The sequence below is a fragment of the Sciurus vulgaris genome (genome assembly GCF_902686455.1).
Source record: "Sciurus vulgaris genome assembly, chromosome: 5".
Taxonomy (NCBI): Eukaryota; Metazoa; Chordata; class Mammalia; order Rodentia; family Sciuridae; genus Sciurus; species Sciurus vulgaris.
Genome location: NC_136465.1, coordinates 135,454,011 through 135,478,675, shown reverse-complemented (window position 1 = coordinate 135,478,675; position 24,665 = coordinate 135,454,011). Strand labels below are relative to the sequence as shown.

Below are 24,665 nucleotides of genomic sequence, written 5' to 3'. Positions count from 1 at the left end.
GTACATAGGGTAATGATGTCTGTCTCATTCCATCTTTCATACCCCAGTCTCCTTCTCCTTCTCATTTCCTCTGTACAATCCAAAGTTCCTCCATTCTTCTCTTACCCCCACCCACCTACCCCCATTATGTGTCATCATCTACTTATCAGGAAAAACATTTATTCTTTGTTTTTTTGAAATTAGCTTATTTCACTTAGCATGATAGTCTCCAATTTCATCCATTTACCTGCAAATGCCATAATTTTATTCTTCTTTATGGCTGAATAATATTCCATTATGTATATATGCCACATTTTCTTTATCCATCCATCTGTTGAAGGTCATCTATGTTGGTTCTAAAATCTAGCTATTGTGAGTTGAGCTGCTATAAACATTGATGTAACTGCATTACTGTAGTATGCTGATTTTAAGTCCTTTGAGTATAAACCCAGGAGTGGGATTGTTCACATTTTATTAAGGATGTTTGTGTCTGTGTTGATTTGTAATTTTCTGAGTTTGCTCTTATCTTACTTTGGTATCAGGAGTGTTCCCTCTCTTTCTATTACATGAAATAACATAGAGGATAGGCTTTAGTTATTTTTTAAAGGTCTGGTAGAATTCAGCTGAGAATATATCTGGTCATGGGCTTTTCCTGTGGAAGGATTTTATTACTGCTTCAATCTCATTGTTTGATATTATTTTACTTAGGATTAATATATTCTCTTGGTTCAATTTGGGTAAGTCATATGCATCTAAAATTTTTCAATACCTTTTAGATTTTCTAATTTATTGAAATATAATTATCTTCTGGATTTCAGAAATTTCTGTGGTGACATCTTCCTTTTTATGTCTAATTTTATTGAACTGGGTCTTCCCTTCCCCACCTCTCTTTATTGGTCATTTTGGCTAAGGCTTTATCCATCTTGTTTATCTTTCCAATAACCAACTCTTTGTTGCATTGATTATGTTGTTTTTATTATTCTCAGTTTCATTAATTTTGGCTATGATCTTTATTATATTTTTCTACTAGATTGGGAATTATTTCTTGCTTTTCTAAAGCCTTGAGATTTAACATTAGATTTTTAAATTTGGCTTCTTCTTCTATTTACTTAAAATATTTTTTTATTGATAGGTAGATAATATCTTTATTTATTTATTTTTATATGGTGCTGAGGATCGAACTGAGTGCCCCACACATGTGAGACAAGTGCTCCACCACTGTGCTCCAGCTCCAGCCTGGCTTATTCATTTTTTTTTTCAATTAAAATCTTTGTTTTACAGACTGCATTTTGATTCATTTTTAATGTAGATACTGAGTGCTATAAACTTTCTTCTTAAAACTGTTTTCATAAGTGTCCCAGAGATTTTGATATATTGAGTATCTACTTTTGTTTCAGAAAAATTTTTCCCCCCCTGATTTCTTTTATGACCCATTTCTTATTCAAAAAGTATATTAGTCTAATTTGAAGAGAGAGCTGATTGAATAGGAAAAGTCTTTAAAACACACACCTCAGATAGAGCATTAATCTCAAGATATATAAAAGATAGAGCATTAATCCCCAAGGTATATAAAGAACTCAAAAAACCTAACATCAAAAAAACAAACAACCCAATCAATAAATGGGCAAAGGAACTGGACAGACACTTCACAGAAGAAGAAATGCAATTGATCAAAAACATATGAAAAAATGTTCATCTCTTGCAATTAGAGAAATGAAAATCAAAACTACTCTAGTATTTCATCTCACTCCAGTCAGAATGGAAATTTTCAAGAAAACAAGCAATAACAAGTGTTGGCAAGGATGTGGGGAAAAGGGACCCTGATACATTGTTGGTGGGTTTACAGATTGGTGCAACCACTTTTGAAAGCAGTATGGAGATTCCTCAGAAAACTTGAAATGGAACCACCATTTGACCCAGTTATCCCACTCCTAGGTTTATACCCAAAGGACTTAAAATCAGCATACTACAGAGATACAGCCACATCAATGTTTATAGTGGCTCAATTCACAATAGCTAGACTGTGGAACCAACCTAGATGCCCTTCTTCAACAGATAAATGGATAAAGAAAATGTGGTACATATACACAATAGAATATTCCTCAGTCTTAAGGAAGAATGAAATTATGGCATTTTCAGGTAAATGAATGGAACTGGAGAATACCATGCTAAGTGAAATAAGCCAATCCCCAAAAACCAAAGGCTGAATATTTTCTGTGATAAGTGGATGCTGATCCATAGTGGGAGGTGGGTAGGGAAGAATGAAAGAACTTTGAATTGTACAGAAGAGAGTAGGGAAGGGGTGGGGTGAGTAGGGATGAGAAGGATGGTAGACTGAGACAGACATTATTTCCCCATGTACGTGTATGAAAATAATATTTTTTTAAAAAAATTAGTACTGTCAAAAAAGTTAATGAAAAATAAATGTATCTTTAAAAAATTATTTTAGTCACTCTCCACATGTTAAAAATGTTTGCTTTTTTATTTTGTTATTGATTTCCAATTTCATTCCACTATGTTCAGATATATAAGGAATTACCAAATTTTTTGTGTTTGGTAAGACTTGCTTTGTGTCCTAAAATATGGTCTCTTTTGGAGAAGTTTTGCTGAGAAGAAAATGAATTCATTTGTCAATGAATGAAATAGTCCATACATGTCTGTTAAGGTCATTTGATTTATAGTACTATTTAGATCTTAAGAGTCTTTACTTAGTTTATGTCTAGGTGAACTTTTGATTTAGTAGAGAGGTGTGTTGAACTCAGTACTAATGTGTTGGAGTCTATTTGTTTTTTTATATTGAGTAGGATTATTTTAATGTATGTAGGTGTGGCAACATTTGGGGCATACATTTTTGCAATCATTGTATCTTCTTATTGGCTAGTTCCTTTGCCAATTTGAAACGACCTTCCTTGTCTCTTCTGATTAATTTTGACTTGAAGTCTGTTTTGGCTGATGTTAAGAGTAGCTATTCATATTTGATGTCATTCTCTACTTTTCATCTTCAGCCTATGGATATCTTGGCTTCTAAAGTGAGTCTGATAAATGACAAATAATTGGGTATGGTTTTCTAATCCACTCTTCTGGTCTATGTCTTTTAATTGCACATTTGAGATTATCTACAATGTTATTATAAAGAGATGGTTATTATTTCCTGCCATTTAGATTTTTTTCTAATGTTTAATTTAGAATTGGCTTTACTTAGCTACACTTCTATAGAGATTCATTCATGTGTGAGGTCTTTGATCAATGTAATATTTCTTTAATTATTTCCTTCTAGTGCTGGCATAGTAGTCACAGATTCAGTTTATTGGAGATTTGAGATACAGATCTTTATTTCATCTTGGAGATTTGGAGATTTTTATTTCATCTTCAATTCTGAAGAATAACTGCTTGATATAGCAATCCTGATGGAAAGTCAATTTCTTTGGACACCTAATAACTGATTTTTTACTCTGATGATATTGAATCAGTTGAATTCCTAGAACAGATCACAACTGAAATCTTAATGGAAGCCAATCCTAACACATATAGAATAACATTTAAGATGCCATGGAGCAGAATTATCTAATACAAATCAGTGATATGACTAAAATATAGATATTGTATGTGGAACTAAATTTTTTTTTCAAAACATTGCCAAAATATTCCAAAGATGTTTCTGAGACATCCCAACACCTCTGGGCAATGCAAAAAGAAAGCAATAGGTTTTTGGGAGAAAATATAGACTTTGAGGCATACATAGCTCAAGAGCAACTTAGATTATTCTTCTTGGAAGTTTAGATGATAACTGTTATGGAAGAAAAGGAAGACTGATCAAAGAAGTCAGCAGAGCTGAACGAGGTAGATGTACTGAGAACTATTTCAAGGTCACCCATGGCTGAAAGAAGCAGGTAACCATAATAAAGAATTAAAGGCAACTCTTGATCAGTAAACTCTAATAAGCAAAGTTAAATATTTCATTGTAGATTTGTTTGTTTTTTCTGCTCCTCGTTTTTGGAGGTTCATGAGGGAGTTGTGGATAAAGAATTAGGTGACTGTTCCAAGAAAGATTTGCATTTGTGAAAATCAGAGAAAGGCAATTACAGCATGTTAGGTAAAATCTCAGCTCCTCCCATAAATGCTTCCCAACCAGTCTAATTCAGGAGTCATCCTACATATCCAGGTAAGATTAACAATCATTGTTTCTGCCTTTCATAATTGCTTGGTTGTATAATTCATGGTTTATCTCAGCCCACCTTGGTTAGAAGCTACAGAAATACAGTCTGTTTTATATTGTACTGTACCTTGCACAGTGATTAGTTTTTGATGAGGTTCTCAACAAATATTTATTAAAGGAATATATCAAATTATAGAGCATATGTAACCACATTTTAGAATACTTTATCCATCTCAGCAGAGTGAAACATGGAGGTAAAGTACAAAAATTACATGATTACAATAAGAAAAGAGAGGAGACACATGCACTGGAGGCTATTTTTAAAGCTGAATTGTTATTCTTCTCTCTAGTCTTGCTATAGCAGTCACAAAGCAGAATCACATCTGGTGACCATCATCTGGAGCCAGATTGTCCAGATTCAAATTACAGTTCTTCCACTGTCTGACTATGTGATCTTGAGCCTGTCTCTTATTAGAACCCTGTTCCTCAGAGGCAATAACAACAATCTTAATCTTATATAGTTACAATGTGAATAAAATAATTATTATACCCAAAAAAGTTAGAACATTTAACACAAAGTCAGAATACAATAATTATTATCTGAACCATTATCAATTGTAAATGCCTTTGTTTTGAGGTGTTTAGAATTTTACTCAAGTGTTTTATCATTCAGATCTTGTGGATGATGCTTGCATCATGCCGAGTTATAGACTGCTAAGAATGGGTTTTTGAGTCTAATAAGTCTGTGATGAAAGCATCTTATAGGGCTCTGATGGAGAAATATGAACGCTTCTTCAAAAATCTTATCCTGAGAAAACACAAACTTTGATTCAGAAACATACTATTTTATGGGGTTAGACCTTAGGCATATGAATCATGGAAAACTACCTTGTGGAAAATTCTTTGATCTGCATCAAATTCACCTATTTCTTTAATAGTACCTTTTAAATATGTGCTTCATACTGGCCTCCCACATCCATTAAGCATTGCTACAGTTATTCAAATAGATGGTACATCAGTGATAGTACATGTTTCATCATTTGAAATCTTGTCTTATTAGTTATAGTCCCATCTATCTTTCTCACAGAGATAGGAAATTAGAAATGGAAAGTCACTGCCATCTAATTTCTCTAACCAATATTTTAAACTCGTGGAACTATTTGTCTTGGTTCTGCTTTTATCTTGGGAGTGAATTGATTTAGTTGGAATACTTTGAATTGTACGAGAAAAGCCATTTGAAATATTCTTCAGCAAAAGAACAATTATAATAAGAATAGAGTGGAGTTTTGCAGAATCCTATTTGGGTACACATCCAGGTCTCAAAAATTACTACTCTCCTAAAGTACGTAGTCAGAAACATGATCTTTATTTCTTTCTGCATATATGTTTCATGCTCTTTCTGGTCTGACAGATTTTCACTGACACATAGTGCCTATGCTCATAAAAATCTTGTAAAGTCATACTATATTCTAATCATATCTGTTATATTACAATCATGACATAGAAAAATTGCAAATGTATCAACTGTTTACTGCCTAATTACAAATTACCAAATATTAATTTTATTAAACTTCCAATTAAATTACAGAGAACCCACTATAATAATATAATAGATATTCAAATATACCTGTGTATATACATGCACACATATGCCTGCCTAAATATAAGAATATGTACTTTGAGTATGACAATTTAGAGAATTCTAAGTACAGTATCTCCAAAATTCAAATTGGAAAGGTCAAAGACAGTGTGAAAATATTCATTGACCAGTTTCACTAGCTAAACAATACAATAAAAATGGTGACTTTAGGATGTGTGAGGGAAGAGCCCAGCAAAAATTTTATGGTATGGGCAAAAACAAATAACGTATAATAACATTTAATAACAGCTTTTCAAGTAAAAACTAACTTGGTTTAATGTTTCACAGAATAAAAAAAGAGACAGGAAATGTAGACCAACAAACTAAAGTGTATCCAATCACAAAGAAATGCAATTTAGAGTGAAATACACAATGTGGTTTTAATTCTAGTAGAATGATATATACGCTAGTTTAGAGAATATTGATATGCTCTAAATTTGAAGGATGAAATATTAGAATCAAGATCAAGAGAGATGTGATTGTCTCCACATTGGTGCTTAAACTTCATAAATTCTTTCTTATGGGTTTTTGGTTAGAGTCCATTTTCCAAACTATAACTTACACTTCAGGTTTTCAAAGAACTATAAGGCTGCCTTTCAAAGAGGCCTTCTATTGCCTCTTGTTTATTGTTCTGTATGAGTTTTAATATAAACTGTTATAAAATCACTAACAGAATAAAGGAGATGGAGTGCAAAAAGTAAAAGTAATATTTTGCCAAATACCCTTAGACATCACAGAGTTGATGGAATTAGTCACTGTGATTGAAAAGCATTATCCCTATTAACAAAGATGCATTCTAAATAAGGGCATGAACTGAAACATATGAATGGAAGAATTTAAAGAAGCAACATAAACTATTTAACACCACTGATTGACTTTCTTAATTAGAACTTAACATTACACACTCACTGTACCCTTGCATCACTCTGAGCTGCATAAATTTGTACAACTAAAATTATGATTTTTTAAAAATTAGGTGTTAATAGAATTGACCAATAAAAATTTAAATGAACAATCATCACTTAATAAATTAAACAAATGTGCAAACTTCTTGGTAGAAAATGAAAATCAGGACCATGTGGGTTTTATCAAGATGATGCACAGTTTTTCATAAATTTTCTGAGAAGCACAATAAAAAATATTTTCCCAGCTCACTTACCAAGGCCTGCATGCTATTAATTCCAAAGTAGTCAAGGCAACTACCAGAAAGTAAAATAAAAAGTTCTTTCTCACATTACTAATATGATCATAAAATTTAAAACAAATTACATTTGGCAATGTATTTAAATATTAAATCATTAACACAGAAATTTTGTCCCTAGAATTCATAGCTGACTTATTTTAGGAAATTTATCCATCTATATCATCACATTAAAATAAAACAGATCAAAAATATATGGTCATCTCTGAAGATTAAAAAAACTCATGTACAGTTATTTGAAAAAGGCTTTTCAGTGGGAAATTTTACTATTTAAAACGTCTACCTAGAGCTGCAGAGCTGAAGACAAAGTTTGAAGTAGTCTTACAAGAAAAGTTATAGGACAGTTTATTTGTGTCATAAAAATTCAGCTTGAGTTCCACAGTTCCCCAAAGAACTTTAAGGTTTCACTTTTATTGTATTACAATAGCCACCAAAAAACATGAAATTTTTAATTTTGATTTTAATTATTTATAAGAAAATAAAATTTATCAATCTGGTTTACATTCACTGTAGCCACATTTTAAATGAGGAACATTTAAAGTAGACAGTATTAAAATACTCAAGTAAATGAAAAAGAAATGACAGCTCAAAAGCTATTTATGGCTACTGATGGCCACATTGGACAGTGTAGAAAAAATCATTTTGTTTATAGCACATGCTTTATTAGATAGCACTGCTCTAGGGAAAGAGCAAACATGATTAGGCAAAATATCTTAAAGGGTAATTCTTCAAAGAGAGTTGTTGGAGTGTTATGCAAACTCTCTCTTGTTCTCCAATATACTTATTACCTGGAATGTTGGCACAAGCACATGAGTGGACCCTTTTGATATACACTGATGGACAGCAGGGAGTTCCTAAGACCAATAAGATTGCTCTGGCATCCAGTAGCAAAAGGCTGCTTCAGAACACTGTAACTGAAGCACACTGTGCTTCAGTTGCTTTCAGAGACACTGTGGAAGCAAGTATAAGTTCATCCATCTGATTGCCAGTTTGGCTCCTGAAAAACAGAGAGATGCGAATATTTTCACAGGGTCTCAACTAAGATGATTCCTCACCTGGGGGGAAAAAAAAAGATGACACTATAGGAATATACAGAGATCATAGGGATCCAAATGTTCTGGTAACTATGAATTTGTGAAAACCCTGCAAAATCTATCCAAAAAAAAAAGAGGTTAATGCCTGTCAATCCATCACATCCAGAGGATGTCAAAACCAGATTGCAGATGCACTGATCAAGGAAGTGTTTCTCCATACCCTCAACACCTCCTCCATATCCAACCTCATAAGGCAGAGGCAGCAGAGTGAAAGGAAGAGGAGACCTTCCTGGTAGAGCAAGGTACAAAGCTTCCAAGTAAGATTGTGTACCAAGTCTTGCAACATGAAGCAGAGTTGGTTATTTCAAAGAAATGAATGTATTTTTGAAATTTGTTTTGCAGGGGGAATTTTTGTTACTGATATGATCATAAAAGGTAGATTCTAGGAATTTGCATATAACCTCCATTTATGCCAATCAGAAATCATGTGGAGACAGAAATGATTTTTTAAAATACTCAACATCTTACCTGCTTTCAGGTATCCCCATATTGACCTTAGTCTAGTTTGGAGTCTGATTAAAGAAGTGGCAACTCTTCCTAAAAAATAGCAATTCAATCAAAATGCATAACCATTAAGTTTGTTGCACTGCAAAAGTAAAATGATAAGGCAATGGAACAGAATGGGAAACCTAGATGCAAGATAAGACTTATAAAGAAACTTGGTAGACAAAGTTGGAAATAGTTCAAAGGAATAAAGAAGAAATAACTGATTCACTAAACAGAATTCATATCAATGAATATTTTTGAACTATTGACCCTCATTACCACTTCCATGAGAAGAGTCCTATCACATGGAGGATAGCAAGCCCCATAATAATGTCATCCACCAGCAACAATAGACCTAGAAAGTTAAAATTCTCCATGGTTTGCAGATGTTGAGGTGGCCAACAAAGACACACCTCACACTGGCACTCAAGGGAACAATGTTTACTCACATAGACAAGAGATAGAAACATCAGCTTCAATACAGTGCTTTGATCCATTATGGCCAGTGAAAATAATCCCTCAATTGATAGAGGAAGATGATCAGCCTGAGTCCTCTTGTGCTTCAGGTGAAGAATCCCTCATCGTCTCCTTCTATTTCTCCTATACAAGGACAGATAAGGAACAGGGATTGGCCAGGTAGGATATGTTCAAATAGTACAAAACAGTACAAAACTTCTGAACTGGTAAATATATTCCCAAAGAGATATGCCCAGAACAGATGGTGAGAGTGCTTGATATCTTTGTAAGAAAATGTTCTAGGTCCAAAGGACATTCATATGCAACTGTGCATGGGTGGAAAGACTTAACACACATGACTCACTTTCCAAATAAATGTCCACTTGAAAAAAAATTAAAGGATTACCATCCTATATATAAACATAAATTAATACGTTATGAGGTAGCCAAAAGCTACACAATTTATAATTTTCATGAGGAAAATATGAAATATTCAAAATAGAATGTAGAAAACATGATAACAATGAGTAACACATTGATTATATTGCAATGACAAGTTCTATGCAGATTATAAAAAGCAAAAAACAATAAGTCAAAGATTTGTGGGGGGCGCTCTAGGGAAGAATAGAGTTACTTTAGGTAGAGGTGAGTGAAGGGAAGGGAGTGGGTATGGAGATGGGAAGGATAGTAGAATGAATCAGACATTATTACCCTATGTACATATATAACTATACAACCAGTGGGATTCTACATCCTGTTCAGCCAGAAAAATGAGAAATTATATTCCATCATATATGATGTATCAAAATGCATTGTACTGTCATGTATAAGTAATTAAAACAAAAAATTAAAAAACAATATATCATAAGTATTTTAATAAAGAATTAGCATTAGCAAAAATCATCTTTTTAAAACACTTTAAAAGAAATATAATTTATTAGCAAACAAGACAAAGAATAAAATATATGCAATTTAAAAAGCATGAACCCTAAGTGATATTTCAAAGAATCATTAATGCCATGTTAAAAGTAGAGATATTCACACATACTCATGAACTTGAAAAACTATTACTATTTAAGAAAAAAAGCTTAGTATATGTTAAATTGGGTTGATGAGTAATTGAACATTTGCTGCATTTGGTATATCTATCTTTTTCTTTATGTTTGAAGAATGTCATGGCTAAAATGAATTTAAAATTCTACAAAATTAAGAATGCCACAAAGAAACTATTCTTATTCCTTGCTGTGGCAGAAGGAGCACATTTTGGGGAAAAGGACTTAGAAGACTATTATGTTTTATGTTAAATTTTTCATATATTTTCATGTAATAATTGCATTTTGGATATCCTAAAGGAAAAATTGCAAGTTGTGAGAAACATTGCAATCATTAGTATTTCTATTTATGTGCTATATACAATAGATAATTTAAAGTAAAAATTTACTAATGAAAGAATGTTACTTAAGTAATGACCTGGCCACCCTGTGGATAAGCAATTCTATGTAATATTTGTTTCATTGAAAAAATATTGATGTTTGTTAAACATTACATATGGGTCAGAAAACTATTTAAAATGTTTTTTTTATTTGCAGAATTTAATATAAAAGTTTGAATAAAAACCACTTTTCCATGTATTTAATTGAATTCACATGTGCTCTAAATAGAGCCAAATTGTTTCTGTGTACCTAGCACATTCAAAAATATCAAAGCAGGTTTTAAATTGTAATTTTTCAGTGTCATATATTAATATGAATTGTAAATGCCTAGAGGAGATACAATGTCATGTAGCTTTGAAATGATTCCAAAAACTGATATACTTTGCTACATGAATGGCATGTTTTATCAGGAGAAGAATTTGGAATCTTCTCTCTCTCTCTCATGCTGCATCACCCTTAGCAAACCCCATATGTGAGTTATTGACTTCAACTCTTGGACTCCAAATTGTATATAAATCCCAGAGTTTGACAGACAGTTTGAAAGCCAAGGCTATGGCAGGCCTCTGTTCTGTCAGTTGCTTATCCCTAAACTAGGAGCTTAGTCTCAGATGGGGCCATGGCTTATAAGCTATTTGAGTCATTTCTGAAGCCTCACTGGCCAACACCAGCACTGGTCTCCAGTGCCTAGGGACCTCATGTGTCACCATGAATCTCTGCTGTGTTGGTGAAACCATCTGTCTCTAGCACCTCTCATAAAGAGATGACTCAAACATCAGCTAGACTTTATTTTCCACAGAGACTGCTTTTATCCTTAGTAACTAGACTGTAATAAGTTTGGAACCCATTCACGATGTGGTTATTGTACTTTATTATTCCCCTTATTATCTCCTTCTGTAATCATTGGAAAATAATGAAAAAAATTCTATATGATGAAATCATACTGTGATCAGTTTTTCTTATTTTAACCATATAAAACAAATAATTTGGACTTTAATGAGTATTTGGGATAGAGCAGCATTTTTCCATTTTTCACTAGTGTTATCTCCGAAAACAAAAATCTTAAAACAAGTTTACAACAAAAGTTAAAATAAGAAAAAAATTGTAATGAAATAGAATAGAAACATGCATACTGATTCTCTTTGACTCTTGATTACATTAAGACCTTTCTATTTCAATTTTTATTTTTAATAATCATGTTACTTTATTTTATACTTTTACCCCAATTTTTGTCTTTCTCACTAATGGTTTTTAAGATTAAGAACTGATTTCATTTCTTAATCTGACTTCTGTAGAGAGTGTACTGATTTAGTGGCGCTACAGCAAAAAGGAAAGGAAACTCTTCTGAGAATTTCTTCCATAAAGTATGCATATAATTATACCTATTATTTTATTTGACTATTATTTAACTGGTATATTGAGACAGGAAAGATAACCTGATTTTATTTTATTTACTCTTTTGTATAACATAGCCTATGTACTTGCTTTTAATTTTATTTTACTCTTAATAGTTTCAGTAGATTTAAAAGAGCATTCCTCAAATTTAGTAACGGTAGCTTTTACATAATGCAACAAGTATCATTGACTTATTACCAGATGCAAATTGCACATTTACAAATTTAGGACTCACTTGCCCTGGTGCCATCACTAGAGGGAACAAAATAATCATAAACCTTGGCTTAACATTTATGTCTGTAGAGAATCATTGACCTTCAGCTAGTGTTCTTAAAATTTTAAAATAATAATTTTATTCAACTGAATGATTCTGGAAAGAATCTATTCTAATAGAATGATATTATCTAAATTAAAAGTGCACTTGTGTGTGAAAACATAAGGTCAAATGCATTTGTGTTCTACATATTACCCATAAGCATGACCAAAAATCATGTTATTAAATCATAATTATTACAGTTTTTAAATTGCCATTTTTCTTTATATCTGTGAGACTTAAGCGCCTCTTTTCAAAATAATAAAGACCACACTGCCTAAGCATTTTAAACTTATTTAAGTAAATACAGTTGGTTTTATTAAATATCTCATCTCTGTCCAAAATTTTTTAAATGAGTTTTATAAAACTGTTTTATGAAGAGGAATCTATTATTTGCATACAAAGAATTTATAATGATAGTTGTACGAGTGGTATAGAAAACACTTTCATTACTCACCTATTCTTCACTCAATGTTCATTAAAAATAACATCACCAAATTCCAGAGGTGTATTCTGTATTTTGATTAATTAATTTTGTGACAAGAGTTCAATTAAGCAATTTCTCAAAAGTTTGCCTACTGACTACATTGGCTTGCATTAAATATACAAGTTACCTAAAAAACAAAATACAAGACCCTTTGATGAGTGCCAAGCAATCAGATACATGCTCTATTAATTCTTGTGATTGTCATGAAATGCAGATACACATCCATGCCTGTCACAGAATGAGAAGCAGAAAAAGAGAGTAGGAAGGGAACTCTAGGAAAATATTTACTTCACTTACTTATTCACTATCTAGTCATCATTCAATCATTCATTCATCCAATCTTATCAACTAGCTACATCCTACTACATAAAGCTTAATAACACTTGTTCTGATGTCTAGTACATTAAAACCTAGCAATAAAAGAGTCAAGCAGGTAAAACTAAAATAAAGTCACAACAAACTCAATAAAGAAATTTAAGCATGAATAAGAACAAAGAAGAGAAAACTTAACTGAAAAGAAAACAATCCTTGATTTCTATAGGGCAGGAAGGATCTGGTCCTTAAAGAATGAGAAATCCAAGGAGGAAAAGAGAAGTTAAAAGAAAAGTGAAAGGTCTTGACTTAAGGAAAGAAATGAAACCATATGTTGAGACTAAAATCTCTAATATGATAAGATACTTTGAGAGAGAACACATTTATATAAATTTTATTACAGTATATTATTATAATTTTCTATTTTACTGTTAGTTATTGTCAACCTCTCATTATATCTCACCTATAAGTTTAACTTTATCGTAAGTACATGTGCATAGGATAAAATGTAGTAAATATGAGATACAGTACTTTTGAGGTTTCAGGAGTCTTTCGGGGTCTTGGAATATATCCCCCAAGGTAAGAAAGGACTACTGTGTTTTATTTTAACTTGACAAAAATTCTAGGTAAATATATGCATCTATATATTTGTCCTTAAACATTATGTGTCTGATCAATTAATTCTAAGTATAGAAGATTAAAGCTTATCCCAAAATTATACTGGCATTTTTTATGGTTTCAAGCATATTTCCATAATTTATTTTATGATACGAGGCTGTAACAGGTGCTGGAGACCATGTATTTCACCCCTCTTACCGCCTTCTGTTTCTACTGGCAGATGTACAACATTTGGTAGATATTAATAAAAAAAATCATGCATCATAAAAGGGTGAATATCATCCAAAATTAGTACAGCTCAAAGAGAACTGTTGGTGAGGAAAAGAACTCTATAGATTTTTTAATGAACTAAATATTAACAGAAGAGAAACAATATAATTGAATGTTATATATTTTCAAGATGTGCCCTTAAACTATGTACTTACAAAATCAAGAAACCTAAATATCTCAATTAGTTACAATATATTGAATGCTTGAAAATTGCTAGATTTTGAGTAGTCTCACCACAAAATAATGTAAGGTAATGCAATATTTATTAGCATCATTTATTCATTCAAACTTGTATACATATATTAAATCATTACCTTATATGCTATGAATATGTATGTGTGTGTGTGTGTGTGTGTATATATATATATATATATATATACACATACAAATTTTATTTGCCAATTGAGAAGTTTTTAAAGTCTTCCAAAAAAGAAGCCTAAATCTATAATTATTCAAGTCACCTGTATTACAATATATAAGCTAAAACGGTAACTACATCTTTTGTCTATCCATATCTCTAAGGCTAGAAACTGCATCCTTTTGGAAAGGACATTATTTCTTTCTATTTAAGATCTTGCCCACTACCAATCTTCTATGACCTTCAAATCCATTTTCAGCAGATTTTTCAGGTGGGTGGCATACCAAGAGTGTGTAATTAGAAAATTTTCCTGGCAGCTTTTTCCTTTACTTACTTTACTTCAGCTAAGGATTTTTATCCGTGTAAGGTTGAGATAGACATGGATCTCCATCATTGTGCTATCTCTATGTGATATTTGTTTTTCCTAATTCACCTGCTAAATAAGGGGGATTTTTCTGAGAAATCTAAGATCTAGCCTCCTGAGTGCAGAAGTCCTGGGTTTTATTTACTGATCACCGAAGATACTTGATCCAAAGGTTAAAGCTTTTCTTTGGAGCTTACTGACTTCTTTTATTTCATGATATCTCTTCTTTGAGAAGTCTCCTTAATTTTCTGATGTCAACCAATAATTAAAAAGAAAATGAGTTTTCTTACCCCACTTAATATCCCATGCCCAAAATTCTTGGATATATTTAACCAAGAAATTATCCTTATTATATTATTGAAGCACATATAAAACAACTTTTCCCTGTGTTCATTTGTCCACTCAGAGAGGAAAAAAAGTATGATATAAAGGAAGGCAAAGATGCCAGTAATATCGTGCCACCTGGAGAGTGTCCTTACTGTAAGTAATTTAAGTAAGCTGGTTCAGAAGCTATTTCACCCCTGATACCAGAGTGTGTTGTGGGGGAGATTAAATTCCAGATTCTTTAATGGGAAAACATATCTGAAACCTCGGCTATGAATTAGAAGATCCCACTGTGGTATAAAAGTGTTCACTAGATGAATGTGTCATATAAATTGAGAACTACCTGAGGAGCAGAGAACATCCACCCTCTTTTCAGATGTAGATCTGAGGAGGGAAATCAAATGTTACCCAAGAGTCCTGAGTAATCCAAACATATAACTCTAGCTAGGATGAAGAGAGAGGGAGGCTTATAAAATATAACAGAACAGTGAAACGTGAGCATTATTCAGATGAAACAGTAATAATCATCTCAGGTAATCATCGGCTTTGGACTCTGAAAACAATTTCAGAAAAGTGTAATGCAGAGCAGAGTCTATAAAAGGATATTCACATATCCTTAAGATTTAAAATTAAATGTAACCAGAAATTTCCAAGTAATACATAACCTGAAACTTAAAAGTAAGTATAACCAGAATATTTTGTGACATACTATTACAAGTTATAAACTATGAACATACATAGAGGTAAATAAAAACTATAATTTAGATACAGAAGATTCATTAATGATGTAGAAATCTCTCCCTCTCTCTCCTTATTCTAACATATATAATAATGTAGCAATGAAAGTTAGAAAAACTAATGTTTCAGCTGTGTGAAATAATATCAAACTCATATGAAAGAATAAACAGAAGAAAATAACCAAAACAATTAAAAATAAGATGTATTACCAGACATAGAAACATAATATAAAGCTACAATGACTAAACTTTTAGTGTATATTTAAACATGATTAATGAGATAGATTTATGGAATATAATAAAACTTACAGGAATATGTGTATTATTAAACTATTTTTATTGTATCTCTTTATCATTTCTAAGTATTTGGAAGTAGTTTTCTACAGTTTGGTCTCATAAATTATATAATGGAGTATTTTGGGGGCATGAAATCATAAATATGCTTCTAATATTAATCTTTAGTTCATTAAATACATATTTAATACAAATGTTTATATATACTCTATTTGAAGTAAATACTGCAGGGTCAACCTCATTTAAGTAACACATTTATCTGAAGCTTTATTAACTTTTAAAGTTTATTTTCTAGGCTCAGAGATTTTTTTTCACAACAAACATAGAATGGTAGAGTTTGTGTGGAGAAAACAGGGAAGGTGAATGGATAAGATCAGAAATAATGGAATATAGAGAAGGATATTGTGTTTCTTAGTGCCAGGCATATAGGACCCCTGGGTTTCAGTACCAAATATGTAGTTTTCACTCCATTTTCTTAATATCTCCATATTTTGTGTGCTAACATATGTAAGGTGTCTGAGTGCTTTACCAAATATATGCCGAATATGGATCAACTCTTATCTCTTTCCCTGCCTATCACATTCCTTATCGTGCCTTCTCTTTATAGAACATATCTGCGAAATCACATTCTAATCTCAGGTTTTCCTATTCCAATTTTAGTGTGTTAATCACATTTTGTCATTGTGACAAAATACCTGAGGAATTCTACTTAAAGGAGAAAAAGTATTTTACTCATGGTTTCAGGAATTTAGTCCATGGTTACTTGGCCCCATTACTTTAGGCCTGTGGGTAGGCAGAGCATCATTGTAGGGAGCACATAGAGGAACAAAGTTTCTCATCTGATGGTGGCATAAAAGCAAAGCATAAGAGAGAGAGAAGGGGCCAGGATCCAATATCTCCTTCCAGGACATGCCTGCACATACCAGGCCCCATTCTCTCAAAGTTCCCCACCTCCCAATAGCAAACAAGATTTTAGCCTATGGGCCATTAGGGGACACTTTATGTCTGAACATAACTTTTAGGTTCTCAAACTCTTGAGTTTTTAAGAAGTAGTTAATGCCCAATGCAGGATGCCTAGTAGTAAATTTATAGTGATCTTTCAATAAAATAATGGTGACCTTCAAAAAAGGAAAGTATATCTCATGTCTCCTATGCTGATATTGGGACAGTTTTAAATCATTTTTCTTTTTCTTCCTAACAAAAATAGGAATAATAAAGAATGATCAAGAGGGATTAAACAGAGACTCCTTCCTTCTTTTGAATGTTGTGTTTACTTATCGTAGGATCCAGGATCCCCTAGCTATCATGGACTTCTCAGAATTAAGTTAACACTAGGTCTCAGGTTTACCCTCCTTAAGTTGGAGAAAACCTAGACTTAGTTTCCAGATCCTGGCACTAGTATTATTTTTCCCAAGGAAATCTTATCATTGTATTAATCAGTAATAAGTTTAGAAGAAGAACTAAAAGGCAAAATAGCAGTGAATTCCATGAGACAGAAGTTTGTTTTTTGTAACGTAAATGTCCACCTAGAGTCCAAAGCAGCTGGCATCACTCTCCATTGACTTAGAATCCTGGGCTCCTTCTATTCTGTCAATGTGCAATAGATTGTGTTTGAGTCTAGTGCCCCAGACCCTCCTTCCTACTGCATACCAGAGGGAAGAACGCTAAACAGTAGAAAAAGCTAACGAGGAACAAAGTGTAATTTCTGTTGAAGTTTCCTAGACTTGACCATGTGACACTTTTTAAAATTCATTGACTAAACTGAGTCATGTGATTGCATGCATCTCAATAAAGACTGATAAAGACTCAATGAAGAGTAATAGTCATTTTTACCTGTGTTGAACTAAACATTCAGAGCTCCTATACTACAGATGAATGATGTTATCCGAGAAGTATGACCACCTCACCACACTGCATAAGCACACTGTGCTGTTCTGGTCTTACCTTAGGAATCTTCTGATTTTTAAAGCTCAGAGGCATGCTTTGAAAGCCATGTTTGTCATTTATCCAGGATCAGTTGATTATAGAGGTAGAAATCTTTTCAAATTATTTAATCAGTATATAGAGGGAAATAGAAAACAAATTTTTCCCTTTCTGATTATATTAGTATTGATTAGGATATGGATTTCTTTCACATTCAGTCAAATTGTGATTATATTTTCCAGATTTGTGATTTGAAGGGGAAAAAACAAGAATAGACCTGATGACTGCCAATTGTCAGAGCCAGGCCATAAAGTTTTCTTGTGGAACATAACTAACTTACTTCACAATAAATTAATATGAAATGAGGCTACTCTGAGACCAAGACGGGGCCAGAGCAAAATAAGAGTACCCTATTATCATGTTTAAAGCAATGATAAAAATTATAACAAACAACAAAAATAAGCAAATGTCCTCCTCTCCCAGCTAACATGAATGACTTCTGCTTTCCTTATAATTGCCTTTAAAAAATTGTTCCTTCCTCACTTCTAGGTGAAATTAGCATACCCAATCATATAATCATCTGTTGTTTCTTTCTAACAATCCAACCTCTGCTTCATTGAACTCTCTCTAAATTACTGAATGAAAGCCAAAATTCTTTGAGAGTTATGTATCAACACCCTCTTACTGAGAAGCCCTATACCTACCCCAGCACCTGGTCCTCATGCTCTGCTCATAACCAGTGAACCAGTGAAGTCACCTTTGTTCAAATGCAATCGGTTCTGCTCTATTGAATAAACATATACCTGCAATTTTAGAAACATCTAGTCCACTAAGTTTATATTGCTTTTCATAGCTTTTATAATCTATTGTGTGTTGCTTTTTTGTCATTTTATATCACAGGATTGAAATTGATTTCCGGCATGTGTGTGAGATCTAAATTTCATATATATATCACACATATATATACATATATATGCATATACATATACAAAACATATGGCATATGTATATATTAACTATGTTAATAACTACTATATATTTAATAACCATTATATATTTATATATACATATACATGTATGTGTGAGAAATATATACTGTTATTATAGCTTCTATGGAAAATGAATTTTTTATTTTATTAAAATCAATAATGCTAATAATTAATATTAGTTGGTATAATGTAGAACCCTTTGGCCTTACATAAAAGAAAAACAATTTTAGTTAACATAAACCAAAATATAGGAACTATGATAAACATATTGAAGCATTTATGAACAAATCCATTTCAAATAATAACTAATTATCAGAAAAGGATTAGGAATGAAAGATCTCTGCTTAATTTTTTTCTCATTTCTATAAACCTATTTTATCTTTGTTCCTCTTAAGAATAGATCCCTCTCTTCTAAATGTCAGGCTAATGTTAGCCACTCTTCAACTCCCAAGTTTACAACTTAGTGAAGTCGACTATTCAGAGTGAACTGGAACGATTAGTGTTGAGCCATGAAATCAAGGGAAAAATTATTTGATTTTCCCAATCTGACCTCCAACAATAGGGGCAGGATGAGCACATTCACATTATACAAGGTTATTCAGTCTGTTCCTGCAGAAAATTGGACTTATTTGTGCAGTACCCACTGATGGTGATTTGACTCATAGGTGACTATTGTTGGGTCATATTCAAATAATCAATCCCATGTCATTTTTTATTTTGTTAGTATTTTAGAATTTTTCTTCATTTCGTTTAATAGAGAATTAAAAAGAAAGAGGTATTTTCTAATACAGAGTTAGATTTCAGTCTCCTCTACTTTGCTTGAAATGCTTTAATAAGCAATGGGTTGAAGGATTAAAAATAGAGAATGTCCAAAGAGATTATACTCATTTTTATCTTATTTGTTATGAAGAGCCCCAGAGAGAATGGAGGAAGGGGGACTGATAATGAGCATTTACAAAGAGCAAGTCATTTAATTCAGAAGAGAGAAGAAAGAACGAGGCCTATGTTTTCACTTACAGACAGGAATCTGGAGAAATTTTGGCTCCTGCTTGTCCCTGGTGCTGGGGACTGACAAGACTCTGTGAGCAATGAACAAGAAGAAGAAAACGTTACATGAACTCTTTTAACTGATTCTAGACAAGATTCAAGTAACATGAGAGTTGAGATTCTAAAAATGGAGGAAAGGTAAGAGATCAACTGACATGAACAGAAGGCAGGTGCATTCATGTTTGGGATACCCCATGTAAATTTCAAATCCTTGTGCTACCTTTGAAAATTAGAGCCCAACAAATAATGAAATTATCAAACTGTGTTGTTTACAAATAATACTTCTAGTAAAACATAACAAAATTGCGCAAATCACATTTTTCATTTTTTACTCTGGTTCACATTTTAATGACATAAAATACAGGCAGTGCTTAGCTTGGATAATTTTTGAAAATGATCACAATTGTGTAATCACAATTTAAATTAAGTGTGCAATATTACCTGCATCCTGGAGGGCTCCCATATGTCTCCTTTTTTTAAAAATTTATTTTTATTATAAACAAATGGAATACATCTTGTTTCTCTGTACATGAAGTAGAGGCATACCATTTATATAATCATACGTTTACATAGGGTAATAGTTTTTGATTCATTCTGTTATTTTTTTCTTCCCCCCATCCCTCCCACCCCTCTTTTCCCTCTATACAGTCCCTCCTTCCTCCATTCTTACCCCCCTCTTACCCCCCATTATGTGTCATCATCCGCTTATCAGCAAGATCATTTGTCCTTTGGTTTTTTGAGATTGACTTATCTCACTTAGCATGATATTCTCCACTTTCATCCATTTGCCTTCAAATGTCATATTTATTATTCTTTATGACTGAGTAATATTCCATTGTATATATATATACCACAATTTTTTTATCCATCCATCAATTGAAGAACATCTAGGTTGGTTCCACATCTGGCTATTGTGAATTGAGCAGCTATGAACATTGATGTGACTGTATCTCTGTAGTATGCTGATTTTAAATCCTTTGGGTATAGGCCAAGGAGTGGGATAGCTGGGTCAAATGGTGATTCCATTCCAAGTTTTCTAAGGAATCTCCACTGCTTTCCAGAGTGGCTGCACTAATTTGCAACCCCACCAGCAATGGATGAGTGTACCTTTTTCCCCACATCCTCGCCAACACCGATTGTTGCTTGTGTTCTTGATAATCGCCATTCTAATTGGGGTGAGATGGAATCTTAAGGTAATTTTGATTTGCATTTCTCTTATTACTAGAGATGTTGAACATTTTCTCATGTATCTGTTGATTGCTTGTACATCATCTTCTGTGAAGTGTCTGTTCATTTCCTTAGTAATTTGTTGATTGGATTATTTGTATTCTTGGTGTAGAGTTTTTTGAGTTCTTTATAGATTCTGGAAATTAGTGCTCTATCTGAAGTAGGAGTGGCAAAGATTTTCTCCCACCCTGTAGGCTCTCTCTTTGCATTGCTGATAGTTTCCTTTGCTGAGAGGAAGCTTTTTAGTTTGAATCTATCCCAGTTGTTGATTCTTGCTTTTATTTCTTGGGCTATGGGAGTCCTGTTAAGGAAGTCTGATCCTAAGCCAATATGTTAAAGATTTGGATCTACTTTTTTTTCTATAAGATGCAGGGTCTCTGGTCGGATTCCAAGGTCCTTGATCCATTTTGAGTTGATTTTTTTGCAGGGTGAGATACAGGGGTTTATTTTCATTCTGTTACATATGGATTTCCAGTTTTCCCAGCAGCATTTGTTGAACAGGCTCTTTTCTCCATTGCATATTTTTGGCCCCTTTGTCTAGTATGAGAAAATTGTCTTTGAGTTTATGTCCATGTCCTCTATTCTGTACCATTCATCTACCTGTCTATTTTGGTACCAATACCATGCCGTTTTTGTTACTATTGCTTTGTAATATAGTTGAAGTTCTGGTATTGCAATACCCCTGCTTCACTCTTCCTGCTAAGGATTACTTTAGGTATTCTGGGTTTCTTATTCTTCCAGATGAATTTCATGATTGCTTGCTCTATTTCTGTAAGGTAGGTCATTGGGATTTTAATTGGAATAGCATTGAATCTGTATAGCACTTTTGGTAGTATGGCCATTTTGACAATATTAATTCTGCCTATCCAAGAACATGGGAGATCTTTCCAACTTCTGTGATTTTCTTTAATTTCTTTCTTTAGTGTTCTGTAGTTCTCATTGTAGAGGTCTTTCACCTCTTTTGTGAGATTGATTCCCAAGTATTTTATTTTTTTCGAGGCTATTGTGAATGGGTAGTTTTCCTGACTTCTCTTTCTGAAGATTCATTACTTATGTATAAAAATGCATTGGATTTATGAGCATTGATCTTATATCCTGCTCCTTTACTGAATTCACTTATGAGTTCTAAGAGTTTTCTGGTGGAATTTCCAGGTTACTCTAAATATATGATCATGTCATCAGCAAATAGGGATAGTTAGAGTTCTTCTTTTCCTGTTCATATCCCTTTAATTTCTTTGGTCTTTCTAATTGCTCTTGCTAGAGTTTCAAGGACAATGTTGAATAGAAGTGGTAAAAGAGGGCATCCCTGCCTTGTTCCAGTTTTTAGGGGGAATGCTTTCAGTTTTTCACCATTTAGAAGAACATTGGCTATGGGCTTAGCATAGATGGCCTTTACAATGTTAAGGAATGTTCCCACTATCCCTATTTTTTCTAGTGTTTTGAGCATAAAGGGGTGCTGTATTTTATCAAATGCTTTCTCTGCATCTATTGCAATAATCATGTGATTCTTGACTTTAAGTCTGTTGATATGGTGAATTACATTTATTGATTTCCTGATGTTGAAGCAATCTTGCATCCCTGGGATAAAACCCACTTGATTGTGGTGCACTATCTTTTAAATATATTTTTGTATGTGATTTGCTAAAATTTTGTCTCAACAAATTTTTGTGTTGATGTTCATTAAGGATATTGCTCTGAAATTTTCTTTCCTTGATGTGTCTCTGTCTGGTTTAGGTATCTGGGTGATATTGGCTTCATAGAATGAGTTTGGGAGGGTTCCCTCCTCTTCTATTTCATGGAATACTTTGAGGAATATTGGAATGAGCTCTTCTTTAAAGGTTTTGTAGAACTCGGCTGAGAACCCATCTGGTCCTGGACTTTTCTTTGTTGGTAGGTTTTTCATGACTTCTTCTATTTCATTTCCTGAAATTGATCTATTTAAATTGTGTATGTTCTCCTGGTTAAGTTTAGGTAATTCATATGTCTTTAGAAACTTGTTGATGTCTTTGAGATTTTCTGTTTTGTTGGAGTATAGATTTTCAAAATAGCTTCTAATTATGTTTTGTATTTCACTCGTGTCTGTTGTAATATTTCCTTGTTTATTCCAAACTTTAGTAATTTAAGTTTTCTTTCTCCTCTTTGTTAGTTTGGCCTGGGCTTATCAATTTTGTTTGTTTTTTCAAAGAGCCAACTACTTATTTTGTCAATTTTTTCACCATATGTCTCCTTCTGATCACTATGCCTTTCTTCTCCACAGAGGCAAAGACCATTTTTTTTTTAAATAGAACATTATAGTTATACCTGTGTTCATCTGAAAAAAATCATACATGGATAGAATGTGACCCACTCTTTTGCTGTTCCCATTCCTCTCCCCTCCTTCCCCCACCCTTCTCTGTTCAACTGATTCTCTCATTGCGCATTCATTTATTTATCCTTGGTTGGTGCTTGCCACACACACATAAAGGTTAAATCCCCTATGATATATTTATCTATGCACATAAAGTGATTTCGTTAAACTCATTCCTCACTTCATCCTCTCTCCCATTCCTCCTCCTCTGCCTCCATCTCCTTCTGCCCCATTGATTTTCCTTGTGTTTTTATGACATCAAGTCTCCTCCAATTCATTCCCTTATTTTGCTCTAGCTTCCACATATGAGAGGAAACATTTGACCCTTGGTTTTCTAAGTCTGACTTATTTCATTTAGTGTGATGTTCTTCATTTCCATCTATTTACCAGCAAATGACATGCTCATTTTCTTCTTTATGTCTGAGTAAAACTCCATGATATACAAAACACATTTTTTTGTCTATTTGTTTGTTGACAGGCATCTCAGCTGATTTCACAACTTGGTTATTGTGAATTGTGCTGCTATAAACATTGATGTGCTTGTGCTGCTATGGATCCTGATTTTAGTCCTTTTGGATAAACAACACTGAGTGGGATAGCTGATCACATGGTGGTGCCATAATAATATTTAGAGGAATCTCCATACTATCTTTTCTAGAGTGGTTGAACTAGTCAATAGACCCACCAACAATATATGAGTGTACCTTTTCCCCCACATCCTCTCTAGCATTAATTATGGTATTCTTGATCATTGCTATTCGGACTGGAGTGAGTTGAAATCTTAGTTAGTTTTGATTTGCATTTCTCTGATTGCTAGAGACATTGAACATTTTTTCATATATTTGTTGGCCATTTGTGGTTCTTCTTTTGAGAAATGTCTGTTTATTTCTTTTGCCCATTTATTGTTTGGGTTTGCTTATTTATATTGGTGTTAGGATTTGGCAACTCTTTATATGTTCCAGATATTAATCCCCTGTCAGAGGAGTAGCTGGTCAAGATTTTTTCCATTCCGTAGGCTCTCTCTTTAATCTCTTAGTAGTTTCCTTTGCTGTGTAGAAACTTTTGAATTTGATTGCCCCCCACTCATTAATTCTTAGTTCTATTTCCTGAATTTTAGTGGAAAGACCATCTTTCCTTCTAACATCATTGAGTGTTAGAAGCTTTTGGAATCAAAATATGCCATCTTTTGGGTTTGGCTTCTTGTGCTGAAGCTTCAGTT

At 33.1% G+C, this 24,665-nt stretch overlaps 1 long non-coding RNA gene across 1 annotated transcript in view; it reads left to right on the top strand.

Moving 5' to 3' along the window:
• The first annotated feature begins 3,989 nt into the window (after window positions 1–3,989).
• The window catches only part of LOC306660966, a 40,411-nt gene continuing 19,735 nt past the window's right edge, over window positions 3,990–24,665 (top strand). The window contains exons 1-2 of the long non-coding RNA XR_013763802.1: window positions 3,990–4,141; window positions 14,967–15,038. This is a non-coding gene — a long non-coding RNA (uncharacterized lncRNA). The remainder of the gene's footprint in view (window positions 4,142–14,966; window positions 15,039–24,665) is intronic.